Raw genomic sequence first — 27,163 nt, 5'->3', positions numbered from 1 at the left:
AAAAAAAAAAAAAAAAAAGAATGGAGCCATGCAGGAAGGGAACCTGGAAGAGAGGTACACCAGTGCAGACTGGCATTGCAGTCTCATCTCAGCTGCTACTTCAATAACCATCACAATGGCCATCACAAACAGAGGGGAGGAGAGAGCTTAGCCTCCTTTAGTTGGTTGTAGTCCATCAGCAGGGAAGTCAGGGCAAGAACCCAAGCAAGAGAGAACCTGAAGTGGAAGGCATGGAGGAGTGCTGCTTGCTGGCTTGCTCAACCAGACTCCTGCTTACTTAGCTTGCTTGCTTTCTTATATACTTTTAAACTTTATTTTGAAAAATAAGTTCTCATATAGTATATTTTGATCATGTCTTTCCCCTCCCCCAATTCTTCTCAGATTCCCTACCTCCTTACTTACTCAACTTTATATTTTTTATCTTTTTCTTTAAAAAAATGCAAGCAAACAAACAAGCAAACAAACAACAAAATCTAAGAAACACAACCCCTGATAAAACCCACAAAAATGAAAATCAAAATAAACAAAAGACTAACAAGACAAAAAAAAAATCCCAAGCAAAATGAGACAGAAAGTCTACAAAACTACCATTCAGTCCATTTTGTGTTGTCTAACTACTCCTAGGCCTGGGGCATCCCAAATTGTGGTAATATACTTGGTGAGACTTCATTGGAGAAAACTGACTTTTTCTTAGTGAGCCTAGTTTTCCTATGTGAAGATCATCTGCCTAGGTGTGGTACTAATTAATACTGTACTGGGCCCTCTTGCATCAGTTAGCACAACTCCCACAACAAGACATGCCCGCAGGCCAATCTGTTCTCCTCAGAAGACTCTAAGCTGGGTCAGGTTGATAATTAAAGCCAACAGGGACAGATAACACATAAGTATAAAGATGCTATAATGAAATTCACTACTTTGTATGCTAACTTAAGAAAATAATTAAAAAGAGAAAATTTTAGGATAGTCACATTCATGCAAACAACTTCCAAATTTTTCAGTAAAATGTTGACCAATAGAGTATATAGCATACATTAAAAAAAAAAGGTAACCTCCTGATTAAGGGTCTTTGTTTCCAGATCCTAAATAATTGCTCAATAAAAGGAAATCTGTTAATATTATACTTAAGAAGAGCATATGAGTTTGTTAAAGGGATATAAAAGGCATTTGACAAAAATTTAGAGTTTATAGTTGATTTAATAAGGAAGGAGCTAATGAAGTCATTAATTGCTGAATATTTTCTTAACCTGCTAAAGAGCATGCAACAATTCCCCCAATCCAGTGTCATATTTCCTGGAGAGAATTCCAGAAACATTAAATCTAAGGAAACAAACAATGATGCCCATTATCACCATTAATATATAACATTGTTCCACAGTGGTAACCGATGCAATTAAACAGGAGGAAGAAATTACATATACACCTGTATGCATTGGGACAGCTTTTAGTTGACATCAGTAAGATATATATGAAGTTGTGCTTAAGAGGGTCTGGAAGGAAAGGAGGAGTGGCTCTAATAAAAATAAATTGTATTTGTGTATGAAATTCTTGAAGAATAAATAAAATTAAAAACATGGGGTAACAATTACAGCTTCCATAACCATATATCATGACGATAAAATTATCAACTGAAATATCTGAAAGAATTCTGTATAGTAGTGGCTGGAAAGATGATACAAAATTAGTAGTTTTTACACTTGCAAAAAAAAAAAAAACAAACAAACATCTAGAACACCAAAATCTACCACATCTGTAAAATAGAAAAAAAAATTAACATTAAATCTACCAATAAGTGTGCAAAATTCTATATGTAAAAAACAATCAAAAACTTTGGAAAACCTCTGAAGTTCACCAGAGAATGCCATAATAATTGAAATAATACACTGTAGACATTTTCAACATGTTGTCAGCTTCCCTTAACTCTTTATATAAATTTATACCATCAGGAAAATTTTGGATCTAGATAGGCTGCTTTTAAGTTAATATGGAAAAATATGCATGCATGAATGGCCAGGAAAAATCATCAAAAGGAGAGTAAAGATGGAGGGCTAGCCTCACCGGATATTAAAACATACTGTTAACCCCGAGTTATTAAGAGGATTTAGTCTGGGCATGAAGTGAATATTAGTGGAATAAAGTATAGAATACATATGTGAATCAAAGTAGCCTATAATATTCATGGGAAAATTGTGATTTTTCAATAAGGTGTCAGCCAACTAGCTGTCTTGAAAAAATAGATACATACTATTTTTTGCACTTTACGCTAGTATAATTTCCAAACGGGACATAAATGGATATGTAAGACATAAGCCATAAAACACTAGAAGACATCATAGAAAATTCTTTTCAGTGTTATCATGAAGAAAGACTTTCTGACTATGATTAAAACCAGGAACTCCAGAAAATAACTAAGTCTTACTACATAAAGGAAAACTATTTCTGCATAGCCAAAATTACTACAAGAAACACTATAGGGATTTCTTTCATGTGTATTAGTATATATTACACATAAAAATTAATCTACTTAATATATTAAAGGCTTCAACACTTTGCTTCAACAAAGTGTTGAATTCCACATGAAAAGAATGAAATCACTGATGGTGTATTTTAAACACAGGAAGTAAGACGGGGGTATCTACCTTGTCTGTGTCATATGCAGCTGTCCATCATCTCCTTAGTTTGGACTTAACTGTCGACTTATTTCTTTTAAAACTCATTCTTCGAGAATTTCATAGAATAGGTTTTGATAACAGCAACCTCCACTCTCCCATCTCTGCCCAGCTCCACTTCCCCATACAACCACCTTGATTTATTTCTTTGTTTGCATTCCGAACACTGCCTTCCCTCCTGGTCCCCCGTCACAGAGTCCCTCCTTCTTCATTTCTCTTCTGAGAGGTTAGGGCCCACTGCTGGGTATCCCCCCACCTTGGCCAGGCACAAAGCAAGTCTCAACAGATACCAGAAAATGGAAATAACCCCTTGCATTTTATCAGATCCTCATAGATTAAGGCAAGACTTCAATAACAACAGAAACAACAGAAAGCCCATATATTCATGGAAACTGAACAACTTTTATTCAATGATCACTTGGTCAGGGAAGAAATAAAGAAAGAAATGGAAGACTTTCTAGAATTCAATGAAAATGAAGGCACAACATACCCCAAAGTTATGTGACACAACAAAGGCAGGAAAGTTCATAGCATTAAGTGCCTTCATAAAAAAATTGGAAAGATCTCATGCTAGCAACTTAACACCACACCTGAAAGCTCTAGAACAAAAAAATCAAACACGCCGAAGAGGAGTAGAAGGCAGGAAATAATCAAACTCATAGCTGAGATCAACAAATGAGGAACAAATAGAATAATGCAAAGAATCAACAAAACTAAAAGCTTGTTCTTTGAGAAAATCAAAAAGATAGATAAAACTTTAGCCAAACCAACTAAAAGGCACAGAGACAGTATCCAAATTAACAAAATCAGAAATGAAAAGGGAGACATAACAACAGAAACTGTGGAAATTAAAAAAAATCATTAGGTCTTTCTTCAAAAGCCTATACTCAACAAAACTAGAAAATCTAAATAAAATGGATGATTTTCTAAACAGATACCTCTTGCCAAGGTTAAATCAAGATCAGGTAAATTATCTAAACACACCTATAACCACTAAGGAAATAGAAGCAGTCATTAAAAGTCTTCCAACTAAAAAAAGCCCAGTGCTTTTAGTGCAGAATTCTACCAAACTTTCAAAGAAGAGCTATTACCAATACTCATCAAACTATTCCACAAAAATAGAAACAGAAGTAACACTGCTAAACTCATTCTATGAGGCCAAAGTCACCTGACATCTAAACCACAAAGACTCAACAAAGAAAGAGAATTTCAGATCAGTTTATGAACTTATGAACCTTGACACAAAGTACTCAGTAAAATTCTCACAAGCCGAATCCAAGAACAAACACATCAAAAACATCATTCACCATGATCAAGTATGCTTCATCCCAGGGATACAGGGATGGTTCAATATACAAAACTCCATCAATGTAGTACACTATATAAATAAACCGAAAGAAAGAAAAATCCCAAAATCATCTCATTAGATATTGAAAAGACCTTTGACAAAATCCAATGCTGTTTCATGTTAAAAGTCTTGGAGAGATCAGGAATACAAGGCACATGTCTAAACATAATAAATGCAATATACAGCTTACCAGTAGCCCACATCAAATTAAATGGAGAGAAACTTAAAGCAATTCCACTAAAATCAGGGACAACTTTTTTTTAAAGCTCCATTAATACCAATTTGCAAAGCCCTAATATTCTTGGATGTATGGCCTTTCACTGGAGCATGGCCAATTTACCAGGGTCTATATTCTCAGATAAAACTGACTCTCTCTCGAAGCAATTAACAACTGCCAATAGTTCTACATCTAGGGGTGGGATATTAATTTCAACTTCCCCTTTGCAAGCTAGAATTTGGTTTCACTTTGGCTTGCCTAAGTCTTTATGTGCTGTTGTGACTGTTGTATGTCCATATGTATAGCCTTCCTATTGTCTACGGAAGACACTGTTTTCTCATAGTCCTCTAGTGCCTCTAGCTCTTATCGTCTTCCTACTCCTGGAAGGGTGCTTGAGCCTTGGAAGGAAGGGATGAAAAGCACATGTTTCATTTAGTACAGAGTATTCTAAAATCTATTTTCTGTATCTTGGCAGTTGAGGGTCTCTGCATTATACACCATGGATTACAAACAGAAGCTATTCCAATGAGGCTGAGAGATGCATTAGTCTGTGGCTATAGTGATAAGTCTAGGAGTTGGTTTAATGCTATGCCCATTTAGCAAGCAAGAGAATAGTAGTAGGCCGTGTTTTTTGGCTTGATAATGGTGCCAGGTAAAAGTTTCATGTTGTGAAGCAGGACTTAAATCCAGACACAGAATGGTTGGTTACTCCCATGACGTTTGTGCCAATTGTTACACCAGTGGGCAGGGCTTGGTAGCCCAGTCATTACTGTGACTTGTAGAGATCAGGAGTGAGTACGATCGATGGTTTCTTTTCTTTCCTGGTAACATGCACAGTACTTCCCAGCACTATGAAACTAGTCAGTAGGGATGAAGCTTCCAGGTCAGTCCCAGCTTGATTTCTCCACGTGGTATGACTTAGGGACATTGTGTTGTCAAAATAAATAGGGTCTTACTGTCAAATTCTAGATTATGATCAAGAGCAAAGACAATGATCTTTAATATTTTGGGTGTGTGGTACATCACAGGGCAACAACTACAAAAGAAGTAGTCTATTCTTGGCAAAGGGCTTTTTTATTATAATTATTTTTGCCCATGGAGATCGATAAGGGAACATTATAGGGTAGGCCCATTTAAACTCTGTGCACGTATGTCTCTACAGTAGTAGGTTTCCATATGACTGAAAGTCCACATAACTTTGATGTTATTTATCTCTCCCCTACTCTCTCTTTTACCCTGCCCTTTCCACCCAATTCAACCCTTCCTGTTTCACTCTTCCCTTTTAACCCTTTATACCCATCCATTTTACTTATAACATTTATTCAAACTTGGTTCTCTCTTTGTTTCTTTTAGTGTGCATTTCATTTAAAAGAATGAATTTTATGGAGAAAGTGGCTCTCCTCCTCATAGTTGTCTCTTTGCTGCAAGCACAGTGCACATGATAATCTTCTGTTCCAGTTATGCTGTTTCTTTTGCAGAGCAAAGACCCTTTAAGTGGTCTGAAAAATCATCTGTGTATGTCAAAATATTCATCTTTGGGAATCCTGAATTCCATAGATGGATTAATTTTAAAGAATCAACAAGAAACCACACACATTCACCAAAAGACTGGGATGCATTCAGTATGAAGCATCTTTAGGTTTTCACCAGCTTCAAGACAAGGACATGGTTACCTCATAGGGATTTAGAAGTGGTTTACTGAATTAGAAGTATCAGAAGAAGAATGCTTGTCATTAGAGATGTTAATTTTTTTCTTTTTTTCTTTTTGGCAGAGCAAACTGCTTCATTAATAACTTCTTCAGCGTTTTGAATGCTGTTCCAATCACTTTGAACTTTCTTCACTTCTTTCATCTGCGGCTTTGACTTTTTAAAATTTAATTAGTAGGATGAGATGCACAGGGCTCATTCGAAATCATATGAATGACTTCAGCATCTTATTAATATTCTCTGCTTTTCTTCATATTTTTGAGATTAAATAATGGTCATATTGTAAGAGATCTTCTAGCAGCATTTGCACTTTCTAAGCTATTTATTTTTTATTTATTTAATGTATGTGAGTACACTGTAGCTGTAGTCTGTTGGTAGGACTCAGTGTTCTGTGAGCACTGTGTACCTGAGGTACTTGCTGGCTGTTGGCTGGAGGCTGCCTTCAGTCTATGCAGTGTGACTCTCTCTGTGAGGTAAGAGGGTAATTCACCCACCTACTTCTCCTGGCTGGCTTCCACCAGAGGGCAAGAGAGAGAATACAAGATGGCCTGTGGTGTTTTAGTAACTCAGCATTGGTGATGACATTCAATCATTTTATTCTATTCCACTAGAAACCAACACCTAGATCTAGTCCAGTTCTTGTGTGAGGGGATTATACAGAGGAGGTGGGGACAGTTGGGAGCCATGTTAGGAGATGCTGAGCCCACCTGGTAAATCCTCCACAAATAGTTCAGACTTCATTCAGAAGAATGATCTTTCATTCAGAGAAACTAGATGTTCTACAGGCTTTCCCAAAGGGCTGCAAAATGAGTTGAATCATAATGGAACGTCTGATAAGTAAACAAGGAGACTAGCCTTCACAGCACACATATTGTAAACAACAGAAAGGAGGCAGCCATTTTCTACACGCTTTTGGAGCCAGTAGTAGGAGGCATACCTGCAAATTCTCATGGGTTTCTCATCCTGACGTTGTCAGGCACAGCTAAAGCACTAATTAGCAAACTCAAATTAGAATCTGTTTTTTGCTACATGGTTTTACTTCCTTCATGTTTGGGTATTTATGATATTTACAAATATGATAAAGTATAAATGAAAGATCAAGCCACAGTTGATCTTTGGATCATCTGTTATAAAATTAGGAAATCTGATTCAATGACAGGCTGGGAAATGAATTCTTACTGTGTAATAAAACTCAGTTTCATGAAAACAAGTAGACTTCTAATTATGTAAAACTACCAAATGATCATAAATGTTTGAAATTTCCCCTTTTATCATACTGTAAAAATGTAAAATATTAAAAGACATGACTAAATAAGAATATAATTTGCCTAACTCCTTTCTGAGGTCGAAATTGGAATTCAGTAAATCCTCTTAGGCATTAGGAAACAATTTTCTTTTTAAACTTTCCAGGTTAAGGTATTTTACTGCACCACAGTAAGCACTTAGTAGCTGTAACATCCAGAAGGCTATTGGAAGCCATAGGCAGTATTTACACTTCCCTGCGTGCTCAGTCTACTGCAGTCCCACTGTGCACTGTCCTCTCACTAACGTCTCATGCCAATCCTATGCTACATATACAGGATTCTCAGATAAGGAAATGGGAAGGAATTTGACAAAACTCAGAAACAAACTTGAATCTGTGAGAGTCTTCATTTCAACCGAAGTTGTCTAGAATCCAGTCAAAAGGATAAACAGTGTCTTAGCTTAGACATTGAGCAAATGGGGAGGGGAGCTGTGAGAGTGCACTTCAGATCATGTGAGCCTTTTCATGGGAGCTCAGTAAATTTTTCCAGCAGGTTGTGGATCAGCAGCAATCAAAGTCACATTAGTCAGTTTGGCGGGGAGCTTTGGTTGGCTCACTCCCTCTTTTGGTGTCTCTGCTAATTGTTATTAATGGGTGCCTGTAGAACACACCTCAATTACAGGACTTTTGTTTGAGTACAGTGCAAGATGAAGAGAAAGCATCTCTTGCTCTTTGGAGCACAGGCTTTAAAGGGATGGCTCGATTCCATCAAATAACAGGAATGCTCTTCAGAGTGAAGGAGAGAAGTGTGGGAACTGGGAGCCGAGGTATGAAACCTTCACAGGTATCACTCAGGCAGGGAGGGCTGATGGTGGTGATAGGAGAGGATGCTACAGACTGTCTCTTGTTTCTCCTCTGGAGCTTTTGAAAGATCTTGGATCTGTGCCACTGACATTTGTGGGGCCTTGCACACCTGTCTTTGCCGCTGTAGCCGTGTGCTGGTGGTTTGAGAGGACCTAGCAGATGCTTTTTCATTATCCTAATTTCATGATGCAGTTTGTCTCATACTCATCTTAGAAAAGATTCAACCAGAACATTGGGGGTGGGGTGGGGTGGGAAGGGAACAAAGGAACTAACTTACTGACCTTAAAGAGACATAGGCAACTCCAAATGTGGATTGCTTCTAATCTGCTGACTAAGGCAAATACTCCAAACCTCTTTATATTAGCAGAAGCATTTATATTTAAAGTGGGCATGCTCAAATCAGTAATTCAGCTTTTTCTTAAATATTTACAATTATTCCAAATATTTTGCAATTTACTAGTCAATGAAGATGCAAGAGTTAAGAAATCTGCTTATAAAAGGACACATGTAGCTGTAAGAATATGCAAAGAAGTTAAAAATTGATTATCTGAAGAAAAATAGCCCAAATCAGGCTGTGTTTGGACTTAGGGGTTATAAATCCTAGTAGTATGTTGTGTCATTCAGTGAACAAAGATTCTTTTTATTGTGACCAAAGACTGATGAGTAAGAAGGTGACATTCCATAGAGGTGTGCCCTTAAAAGAGACCAAGGAGAGATTTGAGGGCAATGGAAGAGAGCACGGTATCTGGACAACGACTGTTTCCATTGGATGCTAAACATTTAAACCATTGAAACTCACAACATCGACAGGTGATACCTCAGATTGGTCCTTTGGATCTTGTCTGATGCTGAGAATATCTTTGTGCTTTTATCAATGACCATTATAAACAAATTAATAACTTCAAACAGCGAATAGCACACACATGACCCCCAAGCCTTCTTAAGTTGTGAGTACAATGATTAGAAAATCTCTTAACTTCCTTTGTGGTGTGTGTGTGTGTGTGTGTGTGTCCGTGTGTGCATGTGCATGTATGTGTGTGTATGTTTGATGCATGTGTCATGTTGTTGCATGCAAATGAGTAGGAGGGTGCATGCATTCATGTATGTGCATGTTGAGACCAGGCCTGCATGTGAGATGTCTACCTTCATGTTCTCCTCCTCACTGCCTTGAGACATGGATCCAGTGGCTCACCATTTTGGTTACTCTAGCTGGTCAGAAAATCGTCAGGGCCTGTCTGTCTCTGCCTTCCAATGTTGTGATCACAGGTCCCCGTGGCTATATCCAGCTTTTTTATGTGGGTGCTGACAGTGTCACCTCACGTCCTCATGCTTGCCTGGCAAGTGTTCTTACACTGAGCCATTCTCCCAGCCCCTGCTTAGAAAAATTTGAAAAATAAAAAAAGTATTTATTACTCTATCAAGTCGAAACACCCGTTTTTATTGGTGTTGCCTTTTAGAATTTGTGCTGAAAGCTGTGTTTTACAGATACTTTGAGTTAACATCTGCAATTCCATTTGCCTTTTAATTTTATAGATAAACATTGGCTTGTGCTTCCACATGCAATGGCACTTAGCTTCAGTCTGTCAGTTTTTAGAGAGTTGTGTAGTTTAATCACTTCTCAAGTGTTGGCACTTGTCATTCCTATTCTGATAATGACGGTGTCCTTTTATTTCTGGTCAACTGTCACAGGAAAATGAGTTCATTACAAGTATCTTTAAGACTTATGATACCTAAGATACACACAATACACCAATGGTAACTATTCACAATATTAACAAAAGTACAAACATCCCAGGCTTATCATGACTCTGGCTTGAGTAATAATCTTAAAGAGAGTTTTTCCCTTTGCCCGGTGGTTGTGTTTCAGGTGTGCAGCAGTTTGCATGCCTTTCACACCCACTGGATTGGAATGTCGTTTGTGTCTTTGCCCTTACTCTTATGTGATGCTTAGCACTTTGCTTCCTTTTATGAAACTGAACACTCCACAGATACTACACAGTCTGATTAATAATAATCCTTTGTAAGAATGTTGCCAAATTTTACTTTCATGTTTTATTTCAGTTTTTAAAATTCATTTATTTTTCAGATATTCATAACTATAAGTTATGTTTCATAACTATAAGTTTTTTCTTAACTATAAGTTTTTTCTTAATTTATTATATTGCCTTAAGAAAGGGGAATATTTTTGTGGAATTTTTTGTCTATAGAGTCTAGTTATGTATTCTAATTATTGTTTGTTCTAATTTAGATTTGTTTAAATAATTTTGTTGGTTATAGCTATCCAATTAATCAATTTAGAAATTGCCTTACCATATGCTGGAAAATAGGAATTAAAGTTAAAATTAAAGAAATTATTTATGCATTTGTTTCTTTTAAGACTCTCTCTCTCTCTCTCTCTCTCTGTGTGTGTGTGTGTGTGTGTGTGTGTGTGCAGGAGCACACCCGTCATGACAGTTTATGGTCAAAGGACAACTTCTGGGAGTTGTTCTCTCCTCTTGAGTTGTGGTTCCAGGTTCTGGGCCACCAAGGTTTCTTGAAAACACCCTTAACTCTCTGAGCCTTCTCACAAGTCCAGAGTTAGTTTTGAGGTAGAGGTTCCCATTGTCTGCACTTCTCTGTGTGTGAACCTACCAAGCTCACAGTTGAACAGCAGGGCTGCCATCTTCTTACTTCCTGATAGACGTGACGCCCTTCACTCTTTCCTTCATTGGTTTTCATTGATCTAATTACCTTTATTGTTTTATAAGTGAATTTAAGAATAAAGTTGCCATTTTCCAAAATGCAGCCCAAAGTTCTTGAGAATATATATTTAATAATTTAAATATATTCAAATCAATAAAGTAACTTCAGAATATGTATATTTTAATACTTACATTTCCTTCTTCATTAAAAATTGCCTATGCACTTTTATCCGGAGTCCTATTTAACATAATTTCATGATAAACTGGGAATGTTCGTACTATTGCTAGGATTATAAACTGTTTCTTCTTCAGCATTCCTTAATCTGGCTTGTGTTTGTCTCTTTTGGACAGCTGTAGACACCATCTGGGATCAGCCACAAAATATGAATTGTGTAATTTGAGTAAATCTGCATCCCAGTTAAACACTCTGATATTTGCATTTATTCCACAAAATAAAGATGGATGGTAAAAATCCATGCTAGTAATTGAAACCAGCTTTTAGAGGGCTGGAAGCAAAGACAGAGACCCTGTACCTTCTGGCTTGGAGTCTGCACCGGCAATCTGGCACACATGGATACTTCTGGGTTAAGCAAAGCATGGCATGAGCATATGAGGTTCTTCATCATGTGCGATACACTTGACCTTTGGCAGAGCTGCCATGTGACGTTACCCCTCGTGCAAGTCTTGAGACCCAAGTTCTGTATCCCAAATGTGTTCATCGAGTGAAACTGAGCCAGGCATCTTTCCCAGCAGCCCTGATCTGTGATGAACAAGCAACCATAGCAGTCTTAATACCTGGGCACCAGGGTACGTTTAGATCCAGAGTTTGTGAAAGGCTTGAGCGACTTAAGACTTGGCCTCAGCCACTGGTGCACTTCTGCCATCCCAGAGCAAGGTTTGCATTCTGCACGAACTGCTCTTGCATAACACAGGGTGCTTGAGGGCCTCGATCCTTGTGCATATCCTCGTCCCTGTGGGGTTGAAGGTGACAACTGGTTTGAATCCAGTGGGCTACTGAGTGGCATAATCTGGAAACAGGAGAATCTGAGGCTGAGAACCTGCTCTGGAAGATGGTGGGAAGGCAAACTTTAGGCATTAGCCAAGACGTGAAGCCCTATCATCCGAATCCATTGTTCCATCAACTTCACTTACAAAACACAACTCCAAAGCAAAAAGTAATTTCAGAGTAGCGACTGTAAAGCATTAGACTCTAGGGAGGGGCTCTGCTGGGAGCTGGGCCTTGTGCAAATGCACTGGCCATAAATCCATGCAGCTGCCCGGGCACACCCACATATTTCTGAGCCTTATAATCGAGACTTCCTTTAAATCATTTGTTTGCTTGTATGTTTTCTTGACAGCTGGGCTATCCTCAAGGTTGTTGTTATTCCTGTTGCTCGACTCGGTACAAGTATTTAGAGGAAACTGCATACATGTCACTTACACTCCCATCATATGTTAACACATCTCCTGCATTTTTGTAAAGAAAACACTTTGCAAATATGGGTCTGGAGCACTAATTACATTTTTTTCTTGAAAACACAGTAGAAAGTGTGCATACGTTTGTTTGATTGTTATGGAAACAATCAAGACTGAAATGTAGCCTATTCTCTCAACATGTGGAAATCTCAACAATATTGGAATCTTTTGTAAATACTTAGATGCTTAATTCTTAACTAATAACTTTTTCATAATTTTACTTTTCATTTCAGTTGGACTGAATTGTATATTTATTTGAAAGAATATGAATGTTAAAAATTGCCTAAGAGCAATTTATTATAACCTTTTCTGTTAATAATTTCAGTTATTCTGTTGAGAATTTCATGCATGAGTATTTAGTGTTTTGATCAAATGTGTCTATACATTCTCTCCTCCAGCTTCTTCTAGACCCATTCCCACTCTTCCTGTCCACCTTCCTGTATTTGTTAAACCCACTGAGTCCATTTATTGCTCCCAGTACATACCTTCCAGGACCGGCCATTGGAACGTGGGACACCTATCACAGGCCTTATCCGTTATATAGCCCTCTGGCTTCCCACACCCAACAGCCACCAATTGCCAACAGCTCCTCTGCGAGGGGTGAGACTTGGTGAGCTCTTCCCTGATTCATGTTGGGATTTTGACCGGCTTGATATTATGCTGGTCTTACAAATGCAGTCACAGCTGGTCTGAATATAAAACGTCCTTGTCACAGTGACAAAACTCTAGTTCATGGCTGCAAAAGCGACCTTTGGTTCTTACAGTCTTTCAACCTGATCTTCCATGGTGATCCCTGTCCTGCAAGGGAAGAGGTGTAATGTAGATGTTCATTTTCAGCTAGCACTCCACAGTCTCCTGTTCTCTGCCCTACAACCTGCTTGTGAGTGAGTCTCCCAACAGAGCAATTAAAACTTTAAAATGAATTTCAATAATTTTTGAAAAAAAAGATTGAGCTCATTGAAATTTTATTTATTCAAAGAAACCATTGACAGCCTTTATGGGAGAATGCTAGATCCTGTATGGGATAACAGACTGACGTGCAGGGTCTACATAAACTCCTAACACTCAACAACAAGACACATCTTAGATCAAAAATGCGAAGAATACCTTAGGGGTCATTTTTAAAGGTGTAATTGATCAGTAAGGACATTACAAATGATCCTCACCATTTAATCATGAGGGATATCAATGCGAAATAAGCTATAGTGAGATACCACCCCAAAGGAGAATGGCTAATGTGTAGAACAGCAACAAGAATAGCAGCAGCAGCAGCAGCAACAACAACAACAACAACAACAACAACAACAACAACAACAACAACACGTGAAAGATACTTTGAGAAACTAGAAACTTTGTGCACCATTGATTAAAAAGTAAAACTTGGTAGCATTGAGGAAAAGCGTTGGTCCTCTTAAAATAAGGAAAAGTAGAATTACCCTGTGATTCACCAAATCCATCTTTTTATGAAATCTCCCATCTTCCTCCCACCTTCCCACCTTCCCACCTTCCCACCTTCCCACCTTCCCACCTTCCCACCTTCCCACCTTCCCACCTTCCCACCTTCCCACCTTCCCANCCTTCCCACCTTCCCACCTTCCCACCTTCCCACCTTCCCACCTTCCCACCTTCCCACCTTCCCACCTTCCCACCTTCCCACCTTCCCACCTTCCCACCTTCCCCCTGTCTTTCCGTCCCTTCCATCCTCCCTCACTCTTTCTTTGTCTGTCTGTCTGTTTGTTTGTCTGTCTCTGTCTTTCTCTGAGACAGGGCACTGGGCATTGCTGTGTAGCCCAGGCTATCCTCAAATTTGTGATCCTCCTATTTCAGCATTAGTTTAAGCTTCAGTCTGCCCTCAAAGAATTAAGATCAGGATCTTGCCATGTGTGCTGACATGTACCTACAATTTCATCATGTGAGTCTGAGAAATTCAGTATCATTTTATCAATGTCACCCTTATGCCTTGCCCTAACTACTGCCCTAATTCCTCTTAGCATCACACTGTCTTTGGTTTTGTTAACCCACTGAAGTCTTCTTGTGCTCTCACTATAGTCATAAATGTACGGCCTTTAGCAGAGTCAGGTTACCCTTCCAGAGCTGTACTAATCTATAGATAAAATATCCAAATTCAGGGTTTGATAGTATGTTCATTTAGTGGGATGATAAGAATAGGCCTTAATTCTAATCATCAGGTGGTTGATGGACTCCAGAGCACTTGTGCCACTATTGCACCTATGGGCCTGTTGGCATGATGCCACACTGGTCGTTATTGCAATTAACAGCTGGGTAAGATCAAGCTTTCCTTCAATAACCTACATAGCACCAGGGCTGTGCAAACCAGCCACCAGGAGGGAAGTTTCCTGGTCAGTATGGAGTTGATTTCTCATGTCCTGTGACAAAAGTGTATAATGTCATAAGCAATGGGTGGCTTACCATCAAGTTCTGATGGGCAGCCAAGCATAATGTCAATAACCTGTTTTTTGTTTTATGTTTTTAGGGAATGTATATGACATTCCCAAACAACACAAGCTGAGGTAACCCATACCAATGCTGGGCTTTTCAATTGGTAACCTATGGCTTCTAGCATGATCATAATTCTCTGTATAGGATAATTCAAGTTAAACCCTTTTATACGAATACACAGGTGATACAAAAGGGAAAAATAACATGGAGGGAGATTTAGAGAGAGGGGTGGGAAGCTATGGCAAAGGATAGGGTGGGAGGATAAATAACACTAAGCATGTTTGAAAAACCCACATGGAAACCTATTATTCACACACACACACACATATACATACACACTCATTCATACATACAAACACACACCTCACACACACTCATACCCATACACTCATATACACAGCTACTCGCATACACACATACAAATACAACACACATTCTCATACACGCACACTCATAGTACACACATTCACTCATATGCACTCATACAAAACAATTTCAAATTTTTAACAATAAAATTAAGAAACCTTTCTTTATAATAATATAGCTACTATATTTAAGAGGTGTTCTTGGATACAACATTTGTTTTATTACTATTTGCCTTCATAGTACCCTGATCTTATTAGAAATGCTGTTTAATTGAATCTTATTAAATAGATGAATTAAAAATATCATATGTTTTCCTGTCTCTTCTTACCAGCACAAAGACATGTTGGATGCGAAAAATCTAACTTTATGTTTAAGATTACATACAAAGGTGAAAGTCTGTATTTTGCTGCCATTAAAAATCCCATGGTTGTTTATACAAAAGCATTTGCTGATGCCCTGGCCAAAGGCCAGTGTAAGCGATAACAGCCTTCTGTGCACTCTGCATCCTCCATGTCCACTAGGAAGGCATTCTTCTTACTTCCTGTTGTAAAGAACTGTGGAGCACCGCTGAATTCATTTGCCATTTTTTCCTACATCCTGTTCAGGAGCTCAGAATGAATGAGCTGAACCAGTCTGTGCATTACATACACAGTCTCTGCAAGGCCATGCATGCACTAAGGTTATCACATGGCTCGTTTGTTCAGTGGATGGCCTTTTTTGGATACTTGCACAGAATGCTATTTAGTCGACGTTGGACAACCTGTTTCTCATGAATTTGTCTCTGACTCCAATTTTATAAAATGCACCAAATGTATATCACTCTGTGGCCAAAACTGTCATTAAGGGCCATCCAGTGGTCCCTTACAGGTGCCTCTTCTAATGAGAGGAGAAATGTATTCAAGACAGTGAGTCCTGAAATACACTTGGCACCTGCTCAGCTCAAATGCACACATCAGTTCTGCTCTTGTCAATTTGATACAGATCATCTTAAGAGGATACAGGACAGCGAGGGAGAAGCTGGAAAGAGAATCATGTACTTTCAACTGAGTATAATTATAGATCTGGCTTATGTTGCATCTCCCCAACAGGAAACATGATTTATTTATTTTTATTCAGAAAACAACTTTAAGGCTTTAATTTAGAATTGACTTGTATTAAATTGAGAGTATAATTTTTAGAAAGTGGGTCAAATTCAGTTTAAGGTGAGAGGAAATTTGAGGCAGCTGTAACTGCTGTTTGTCACTCTGTTAACCTGACCTCTTCAGGTGGCCACTCTACCAGGTCCTTTCCCTGTTGTCTCCTCTTAGGTTCCTCTGGAGCCCTAGGGTCTTTCCATCTTTCTCAGAGACTGAAGAGGTTTCCTTTCTTTCTGTGTATTATTCAGTTGTCTCTTTTCATATGCGAGCTCAGAGTTCTCTTAAGATACTTGTCATTATTGTAAGTCACAGCTAGAATCTGGCTTTTAATTTGCCAGGCCCTGTTGGATAGTATTGCTTTGGCACTATTCGTCACTTTCACCTTCTTATTTGTGACTGTCAACATTAAGATGAGGAAAAACATCACAAACCATGATTGCAGCTGTGAGAGCAGATGCCCTGAAGGTAGCAGTAAGGCAGACAGAGGCTCTCATTATCAAGAAACTGCTCCAAGCAAAGTGGAAACACTCTCAGGGCCAGAAATCTGTGGAAAGGAAAAAGGAAGCGAGGAGCTGGATATTGATCTTGCCAAATGAAGCAATGTAAGAAAATATTACATTGTGAATTTCTTTCCATTATTTTCTCAAAGTTAGTCCAGCATCTCAGATTAGGAGAACAATAGCTGAGATGCTGGCACAAAATCCAATGCCTTTGATAAAGCCCCGGGAAAAAGGAAATAGCAAAATTATTGAGATGAGGCAAGGCTGTCTTAGAATTTAAGATTTTTTTTAAATCTAAAGAGCTTGTCAGAATTATGACACATATCTTATAATTACATGTTCCCAACAAGATTTGTTTTAAAAAATAAATTGTGTGAACATTAAAGTATTGTATTTATCAACCATTTACTCAAAGTCAAAACATTGTGGTTACGTCAGACATGAGAAGTATTCAGGTCACAATCAGTTGTTACTGATCTTAGCTTAGCAAGGAGCCCATGATGGACTTATGGTGAAATTTTAGCAACTAGACCCCCAAACCTTGGTCTTTCAATAGTCTTTGGATTTACCTCTCTGGGTGCTGATGTTTAAGGCAAAGGGACATAAAAATGGTTTAACAACCAGGTATTCACGGGGTAAATGCTGTTGCAGGGTCCTTCAAGAGGCTAAGTGACTGTTTCACCACCTAAATCTCACTTGTCTCTATTATTATTCTATTCTTTATTTCAGGAGGCTATTGTAAGACTCTGAGGGGGGGGGGAGATGCATGTTGATGTGTGTTTTGGACTCTTGCAAGTTTTAAATATACTTGCAAACACAGTCATGGGTGGTAACTTACACAATTAACTATAGGAATGTATTGCAATTTTCATGCATGGACTTTAAAAGACACTCATATTAAAAGGGATCCCCTTTGGCTTCTACGTTGAAATCTGCATAAAGGTTTTACTTTTTTAGATGAGATATCCCTTATTTATTTATTTATTTATTTATTTATTTATTTATTTATTTGGAGCACAGTGGCCAAAATATGGTCTTCCCATCTAGCCTATAGACTGTCCTCAAACTTAAGGTCCTCCCTCCTCAGGCTCTCAAGGGCTGAGTTTATAAACACAGCTGTTACACTCATGTCTCTTAGTTCTTTCTCAACTTAAAGTATTTTGTAAAAGTCAGCTGGTGTTCTTACCCGATTTTTCTCATAATTCCATTTGTGTACTTGCTACACTGCAGGGTACTTATCAATGTACGTTTTACTTTTCCTGGTAGCTTGTGAAATTTTTGAAGGCCAAGTATATGTTTGCTAACTAATCAAGTAGGCATTTGATATGGGTTTTTCCACAGCAATTTTCCAGTGAGGCTTCTTTCCCAAGATTTCATTTGTGTTTGATTATAACCTTTAAGGGATAACACAGAGAGTTTTCTATTGTTTCTTAAGAAATTATCATGGCATGCAGAGATAAAGGGTTCTAGATGTCCAGTTAGGGATTCCAGTAATGACCCATCCCATCTATGAGGCAGAGTAAAGGAAGACAGTATTAACAATGGCACAATCATCCATGAAACACATGTTCTGCAGGAGAGGAGGAGCCTGTACACATCAGTGTAGGCAATGTCAGCTGGCTGTACCTCTTTTTTATTTTTATTTCTTTTTTTAATTGGATATTTTCTTTACTTACATTTCAAAACATTTTCCCTTTCCAGGTCTCCCCCTTGGAAATACCCTATCCCTCCCCCCATTTCCCTGCTTCTATGAGGGTGCTCCCCCACCCACCCACCCACTCCCATCTTCCTTCTCTGGCATTCCCCTAAACTGGGGAATGGAACACTCTCAAGCCCAAGGGCCTCTCCTCCTGCTGATGCCAACAAGCCACATATTCAGCCAGTGCCATGGGTCCCTCCAGATGTACACTTTGGTTGGTGGTTCAGTCACTGGGAGCTCAGGGTCGGGGTTATGGCCAGTTGACACTATTGCTCCCTCCATGGGGCTGCAAACTCCCTCATCTCCTTCAGTCCCTTCTTCAACTCCTCCATCAGGGACCCTACGCTCAGTCCAATAGTTGACTGCAAGCTTCTACCTCTGTGTTTGTCAGGCTCCAGCAGAGTTTCTCAAGAGACAGCCATATCAGGCTCCCATCAGCAAGCACTTCTTGGCATCCATAGTAGCATCCAGGGTTTGGTGACTGTATATGGGATGGCTATTATTGACTTATCAGTGAGTACATACCATGTGTGTTCTTTTGTGACTTTGTTACCTCATTCAAGATGATATTTTCAAGTTTCATACATTTGCCTGCGAATTTCATGAAGTCATTATTTTCAATAGCTGAGTAGTACTCTATTGTGTAAATGTACGACATTTTCTGTATCCATTCCTCATTCCCAGATGGAAGGACATCTGGGTTTTTTCCCCCGCTTCTGGCTATTATAAATATGGCTACTATGAACATAGTGGAGCATGTGTCCTTATTACATCTTCTGGGTATATGCCCAAGAGTGATATATCTGGGTCCTCAGGTAGTACTATGTCCAATTTTATGAGGAAGCACCAGACTTATTTCCAGAGTGGTTGTACCAGCTTGCAATCCCACCAGCAATGGAGGAGTGTTCCTCTTTCTCCACATCCTCGCCAGCATCTAATGTCTCCTGAGTTTTTGATCTTAGACATTCTGATTGGTGTGAGGTGGAATCTCAAGGTTGTTTTGCTTTGCATTTTCCTGTTGACTAAACATGTTAAACATTTCTTTATGTTGAACATTTCTTAGGTGCTTCTCAGCCATTGAAATTTCCTCAGTTAAGAATTCTCAGTTTAGCTCTGTTCCCCAATTTTTAATAGGGTTATTTGTTTTCTGGATTCTAACTTCTTGAGTTCTTTGTATATATTGGATATTAGCTCTCTGTTGGATGTGGGATTGGTAAAGATCTTTTCCCAATCTATTGGTTGCCATTTTGTCTTACTGACAGTGTCCTCTACCTTACAGAAACTTTGCAATTTTATGAGGCCGCATTTGTCAATTCTTGATCTTAGAGCATAAGCCATTGGTGTTCTGTTCAGGAACTTCCCCCCCCCCCCTGCCCATGTGTTTGAGACTTTTCCCCAGTTTCTCTTCTATTAGATTCAGGGTATCTGGTTTTCTGTGGAGGTTCTTGACCCACTTGGACTTGAGCTTTGTACAAGGAGATAAGAATGGATCAATTTGCATTCTTCTACATGCTATCTGCTAGTTGAACCAGCACCATTTGTTGAAAATGCTGTCTTTTCCCCACTGGATGGTATTAGATCCTTTGTCAAAGATCAAGTGACCATAGATGTGTGGGTCTATTTGTATTGGATGTATTGGGTCTAGTTCTATTCCATTGATCTACCTGCCTGTCACTGTACCAGTACCATGCAGTTTTTAATCATGATTGCTCTGTAGTACAGCTTGAGGTCAGGGATTGTGATTCCCCCAGAAGTTTTTTTATTGTTGAGAATAGTTTTTGCTATCCTGGGTTTTTTGTTATTCTAAATGAATTTGAGAATTGCTCTTTCTAACTCTGTGAAGAACTGAGTTGGAATTTTGATGGGGATTGCATGGAATCTGTAGCTTGCTTTTGGCACCATGGCTGTTTTTACTATATTAATCCTGCCAATCCATGGACATGGGAGATCTTCCCATCTTCTGAGATCTTCTTTCTTCAGAGACTTGAAGTTCTTGTCATACAGATCTTTCATTTGTTTGGTTAGAGTCACAAAAGATATTTTATATTGTTTGTGACTATTGTGAAGGGTGTCATTTCTTAATTTCTTTCTCAGTCCATTTATCCTTTGAGTCGAGGAAGGCTACTGATTTGTTTGAGTTAATTTTATATCTGTCCACTTTGCTGAAGTTGTTTAACAGCTGTAGGACTTCTCTGGTGGAATTTTTAGGGTCACTTAAGTATACAATCATATCATCTGCAAATAGTGATATTTTGACTTCTTCCTTTCCAACTTGTATCCCTTTGACCTCCTTTTGTTTTCTAATTGCTCTAGCTAGAACTTCAAGTACTATATTGAATAGATAAGGCAGGCAGTCTTGTCTGGTCCCTGATTTTAGTGGGCTTACTTCAAGTTTCTCTCCATTTAGTTTGATGTTAGCTACTGGTTTGTTTTATACTGCTTTTACTATGTTTAGGTATGAGCCTTGAATTCCTGATCTTTCCAAAACTTTTAACATGAAGGAAAGCTGAAATTTCTCAAATCCCTTTCGAGCATCTAATGAAATGATCATGGGGTTCTTTTCTTTGAGTTTGTTTATGTAGTGGATTATATTGATGGATTTCAGTATATTGAATCATCCCTGCACCTCTGGGATGAAGCCTACTTGATCATGGTAAATGATCGTTTTGATGTGTTTTTGGATTTGGTTTGCAAGAATTTTATTGAGTATTTTTACATTAATATTCATAATGGAAATTGGTCTGAAATTCTTGTTCTTTGTTGGGTCCTTGTGTGGTTTAGGTTTAAGCATAATTGTGGCTTAATAGAGTGAATTGGGTTCCTGTTTCTATTTTGTGGAATAGTTTGAAGACTATTGGTATTAGGACTTCTTTGAAAGTCTGATAGAATTCTGAACTAAACCCACTCACTGGTCCTGGGATTTTTTTGTTTGGGAGACTAGTAATGGCTGCTTCTATTTCTTTAGTGGTTATGGGAGTGTTTAGATGGTTTATCTGATCCTGATTTAACTTTGGTACCTGGTATCTGTGTAGGAAGTTGTCCATTTCATCCAGATTTTCCAGTTTTGTTGAATATAGGCTTTTGTAGTAGGCTCTGATGAGTTGTTTAATTTTCTGAATTTCTGTTGTTATGTCTCTCTTTTCATTTCTGATTTTGTTAATTTGGATACTGTCTCTGTGCCCTCTGGCTAGTCTGGCTAAGTTTATTATTATTTTTTTTTTATTTATTTTTTAAAGATTTATTTATTATATGTAAGTACACTGTAGCTGTCTTCAGACACTCCAGAAGAGGGTGCCAGATCTCTGATGGTTGTGAGCCACCATGTGGTTGCTGGGACTTGAACTCTGGACCTTTGGAAGAGCAGTCGGGTGCTCTTACCCACTGAGCCATCTCACCAGCCCCTGGCTAAGTTTATTGATCTTGTTGTTTTTCTCAAAGAAACAGCTCCTGGTTTGGTTGATTCTTTGTATAGTTCTTTTTGTTTCTACTTGGTTGTTTTCAGCCCTGAGTTTGATTATTTCCTGCTGTTTACTCCTCTTGGGTGTGTTTGCTTCTTCTTGTTCTAGAGTTTTCAGGTATGCTGTTAAGTTGCTGGGGTATGCTTTCTCCAGTTTCTTTTAGGAGACACTCAGAGCCATGAATTTTCCTCTTAGCACTACTTTCACTGTGTCTCATAAGATTGGGTATGTTGATATAGCTGTCTCTTGTGAGGCTATGCCCGGGCTTAGCAAACACAGAAGTGGATGCTCACAGTCAGCTATTGGATGGATCACAGGGCCCCCAATGGAGGAGCTGGAGGAAGTACCCAGGGAGCTGGGGGGATCTGCAACCCTATAGGTGGAACAACAATATGAACTAACCAGTACCCCACTCCCCCCCATCCCCCAGCTCGTGTCTCTAGCTGCATATGTATCAGAAGATGGCCTGATTGGCCATCAGAGGAAAGAGAGGCCCATTGGCTGTGCAGACCTTATATGCCTCAGTACAGGGGAACACCAGGGCCAAGAGGTGGGAGTGGGTGGGAGGGTGTGGGGGACTTTTGGGATAGCATTGGAAATGTAAATGAAATAAATACATAATAATAATAATAATAATAATAATAATAATAAAAAGAAATTTAAAAAGATTGGGTATGTTGTGCCTTCATTTTCATTAAATTCTAAAAAGTATTCAATTACTTTCTTTGTTTCTTCCTTGAAAGTTATCATTGAGTAGGATGTTGTTCAGCTTCCATGTATATGCGTGATTTCTGTTGTTTTTGTTGCTATTGAAGACCAGCGTTAGTCCATGGCTTTCTGATAGAATACATGGGATTCTTTCATTCTTCTTGTATCTGTTGAGGCTTGTTTTGTGACTGATTATATGGTCAGTTTTGGAGCAGGTACCATGAGGTGCTGATAAGAAGATATATTCTTTTGTTTTAGGATGAAATGGTCTATAGATATCTGTTAGATCCATTTGGTTCATAACTTTTGTTAGTTCCAATGTGTCTCTGTTTAGTTTGTGTTTCCATGATCTGTCCATTGCTGAGAGTGAGGTGTTGAAGTCTCCCACAATTATTGTGTGATGTGCAATGCGTGCTTTGAGCTTTAGCATAGTTTCTTTTATGAATGTGGCTGCCCTTGCATTTGGAACATAGATGTTCATAATTGAGAGTTCTTATTGGTAAAGTTGTCCTTTGATGTGTATGAAGTATCCTTCCTTATCCTTTTTTGTAAGTTTTTGTTGAAAGTTGAATTTATTTGATATTAGAATGGCTACTCCAGCTATTTCTTGGGATCATTTGCTTGGAAAATTGTTTTCCAGCCCTTTACTCTGAGGTAGTGTCTGTCTTTGTCACTGACATGCGTTTCTTGTATGCAGAAAAATGCTGTGTCCTGTTTATGTAACCAATCTGTTAGTGTATGTCTTTTTATTGGGGAATTAAGTCCATTGATGTTAAGAGATATTAAGGAATAGTGATTGTTGCTTTCTGTTACTTTTTATGTCATTTTTTTGTTTGTGTGGTTATCTTCTTTTGGGTTTGTTGAAAGAAGATTACTTTCTTGCTTTTTCTAGGGTGTAGGTTCCCTCCTTATGTTGGCATTTTCCATCTATTATCCTTTATAAGGCTAGATTTGTGGAAAGATATTGTGTTAATTTGTTTTTGTCACGGAATATCTTGGTTTCTCCAGCTATGCTAATTGAGAGTTTTGTTGGGTGTAGTACCCTGGCCTGGCATTTGTATTCTCTAAGGGTCTGTATGACATCTGCCCAGGATCTTCTGACTTATAGTTTCTGGTGAGAAGTCTGATGTAATTCTGATAGGTCTTCTTTTATATGATTCTTGACTTTTTTCTCTTACTGCTTTTAATATTCTTTCTTTGTTTTGGGCATTTGGTGTTTTGACTATTATCTTATGGGAGGAATTTCTTTTCTGATCCAATGTATTTGAAGTTCTGTAGTCTTCTTGTGTTTTTATGGCCATCTCTTTCTTTAGGTTAGAGAATTTTTCTTCTCTAATTTTGTTGAAGATATTTACTGGCCCTATAAGTTGGTAGTCTTCACTCTCTTCTAATACTATTATCCTTAGGTTTGGTCTTCTTATTGTGTCTTGGATTTCTTGGATGTTTTGAATTAGGAGCTTTTTGCATTTTGCATTTTCTTTGACTGTTGTGTCCATGTTTTCTATGGTATCTTTTGTACTTGAGATTCTTTCTTCAAGCTCTTATATTCCGTTGGTGATGCTTGTATCTATGGTCCTGATCTCTTTCCTAAGTTTTCTCTCTCCAAGGTTGTCTCCCTTTGTGATTTCTTTATTGTTTCTATTTCCATTTTTAGATCCCAGATAATTTTGTTCAATTCCTTCAGCTATTTGGTTGTGTTTTCCTGTAATTCTTTAAGGAATTTTTGTGTTTCCTCTTTAAGGGCTTCTACCTGTTTACCTGTGTTCTCATGTATTTTTTTAAAGGATTTATTTATGTCTTTCTTAAAGTCCTCTTTCATCATTGAGATGTGATTTTTAAATCAGAGACCTGCTTTTCTGGTGTGTTGGGCTATCCAGAGCTCACTGTGGTTGGAGAACTGGGTTCTGATGATGCCAAATTGTGTTAGTTTCTGTTGCTTATGTTTTTGCCCTTGCCTCTGGACATCTGGTTATCTCTGGTATTAGATGTTCTTGCTATCTCTGATTGTGGCTGGTCCCACCTGCATGCCTGTGTGTCAGTAGTCCTGGGAGACCAGTTCTCTCCAGGAGGAATTTAGGTTTGGATAGCTGTGGCAAAGGGTCAGCTCCAGGATACAGATAGAAACAGGAAGGATCCTGTTCCCAGCCATTCCTTGATTCTTGTGTCCTGATGGCTCTGGGTGGGCCTGTCTTGGTCCAGAAATTTGAACAGAAGTGGTCTTACCTGTACTTACAGCACTCCTGGGAGATCAGCTCTCTCCTGGTGGTATTTGCGTTTGGAGTGCTGTAGCACAGGATCAGCTCTGGGCACAATCAGAAACCAGAAGGCAGCTGTCTTTACCTCTTTTGTTGCCGCCCTAATTTTTCCATTTCATCTTCTCTGAATCTCAAAATTTCTGGTTTGTAGGGAAAAACAATGAACCAAGGGACGTTCATTCCTCACCTAGCTCTGTGATTCTCTTATCAGACTGATGGATATCTTATTGTGCTTTTTTGATTCGGTTGAGTTTTCAGTGGACCCCTGAGGTCTCCCAGACCCTGAGTTACCAACCAGGTAGCATAAAGTACCTGGTCTGAGGCCCCCCTGACACATATACAGGAGAGGATTGCCTGGTTTGGCCTCAGTGAGAGAAGAGTCTCCAAACCCTAGAGAGACCTGATACTCCAAGGAGTGGGGATAGCTGGCAGGTGGGTGGGGGAGTTGGGTGGAGACATCCTCTTGGAGACCTGGGCAGGAAGAATGGGATGAGGTAATGTGGGAGGACAGACCAGGAGGGGTAATGACTGGATTAAAAAAACCTAATAATTAATTAAATAAATAAATAACTTGCCATAAATATTAAAAAGGAACAACTATTAAATCTGAAGAGCAATATGGAGATCTCTGCAATTCTGCTAAATATGCACTCCTAGTCTTCCATTGTCTTTATTACAGTCAAAATTATTGAGATGCTTTGTTAAACATTTTTACTGGCATTAATAAATAAAGGACATTAGTGGAAAGGCACACATTCAAGGATTTAAATGAGTCCTTATGTAAAGAGGTGCACTGGGTCAGGGGAAGACTATGGGGATGGAGAGAAATGCAACAGACTTGTGCTAAGGGATGCTAACAGAGAGTTTGAAATTTGGATACCTAGAACGGCAAGCTTGGGTTGTCTTTGAGAGTTCCCATGAAATTTTGTGAATAGTAAAGACCACGTTCAGGCAGGAAGAGAGGACACAGTTGTACCTGCTGAATATCATTGAAAGCCTGGCAGGAAATGAAATCAACATGAGGGAGAAGGAAGAGGAAATTGCCGATGACACACAGACGCAGGGCTTCATTAAGTAAAGAGAGAGACTGGAATGGAAGCCAGTGCTGTAAGGGAGGAGAGCTGAGTTTGCCAAGTTGTCCTATCACTCAATGTTTTAAAAGTTGGAAAGGACGCTTCCAGCTGGAGGGATATGGCAGCTTGGCAAACCCATACCTCTCCCGAGCATTTCTCATAAATGATAAAAGATTTATCTCGGCTGTCCAGTGTAGTTTGCAAAAATGTTTATTAATGAGCTTTAGAGCAGATTCTGATCTTGGTTGAAAACAGGTGTACATTTGACAGTCTCTGGGTAACTAAGTGAAGGCTAACCAGTCCTCTTCCTCTGATAGCACCTCTGACCCCAATTGTTAACGACAAGCATGTATCCAGACCCTCTCTTATTGTAGCATTACAGGAACCACTTTTGCAAACTACATTCCTTATTTTCCCCCTTTACTCTTATATAGTTCCAGCCCTATCTTCTTTGTTTCCCTTTCTACATTCTAGAATGACTTTAGTCGTATGCCATGCAGGAACAGAAGGTTGGCTTGACAGTGCTGATGACAATTCATCTGTCAGGGTGTAACTGTTTGGCATGCCCAGTCACTGTTTTGCATTCCTTTGCAAAGTATGCCTTTGTTTAGTCTTGAGGGAATAGGCTTCCCTCATTTTTCCATATACTCAGAACATGGCTAATGGCCACTCTGCTTTGTATGGAATGCAGATGTTTGCATTTTCACACGGTTTAGCCAATCAACTCTCGGTTCCTTTTGCAAATTGAGAGGCGTCTAATCTATAGGGAAGGTTCAAAGATATTTTAGCTTGTGCCATTTCTTAGAAAACATGACATAGGTCACGGCAGAGACATTGTGCTCCTTTCCAATTTATCTTATTATTTTAAAAACTCAACAGTCTGCTTTCAAGCCATATGTAGCAAAGCCTGGCTAATTAGCGATTATCCTTTGAAGTATAAAATCCAATATGCTTCTGAAACTAGGCCATCTTTTATAAAAGCTAACTGTTGAGATTTTCTAGCTTTGTGTTGCCACTGCATGCTGTAATTTCCAGTGCATCCTATGTCTTCCTGACATTAAAGTATAAAACTTTCTCTCTACTCTAAGAATTTAAATGCTATATCTTTCTGCATGATACTCAGATGAATTTAATACTACTACTCAAATATGTGGATGAGTTCTCAATAAGGTGAATAGTATCTGTATATGGGCACTTTCAATTATGTCTTTAATGTTTTTTTAAAGAATAAGCTTTTTTAGGTACTGAAAACATTTGTCACAGTGCCAAAAATGACCTGTGTGTGTACTTGTTGCATCTGTGTGCA

The 27,163-nt window shown here is 38.7% G+C and overlaps 1 protein-coding gene across 2 annotated transcripts in view; it reads left to right on the top strand.

Annotated features, from left to right (window-relative positions):
• Positions 1–27,163, top strand: part of Hmcn1 (hemicentin 1) — a 427,483-nt gene that overhangs the window by 89,856 nt on the left and 310,464 nt on the right. The gene's annotated exons all lie outside the window — the stretch shown is intronic.

Source organism: Mus caroli, chromosome 1, assembly GCF_900094665.2.
Source record: "Mus caroli chromosome 1, CAROLI_EIJ_v1.1, whole genome shotgun sequence".
Taxonomy (NCBI): Eukaryota; Metazoa; Chordata; class Mammalia; order Rodentia; family Muridae; genus Mus; species Mus caroli.
The sequence above is the reverse complement of the archived record's forward strand: the minus strand, read 5'-3'. Positions and strand labels throughout refer to the sequence as shown.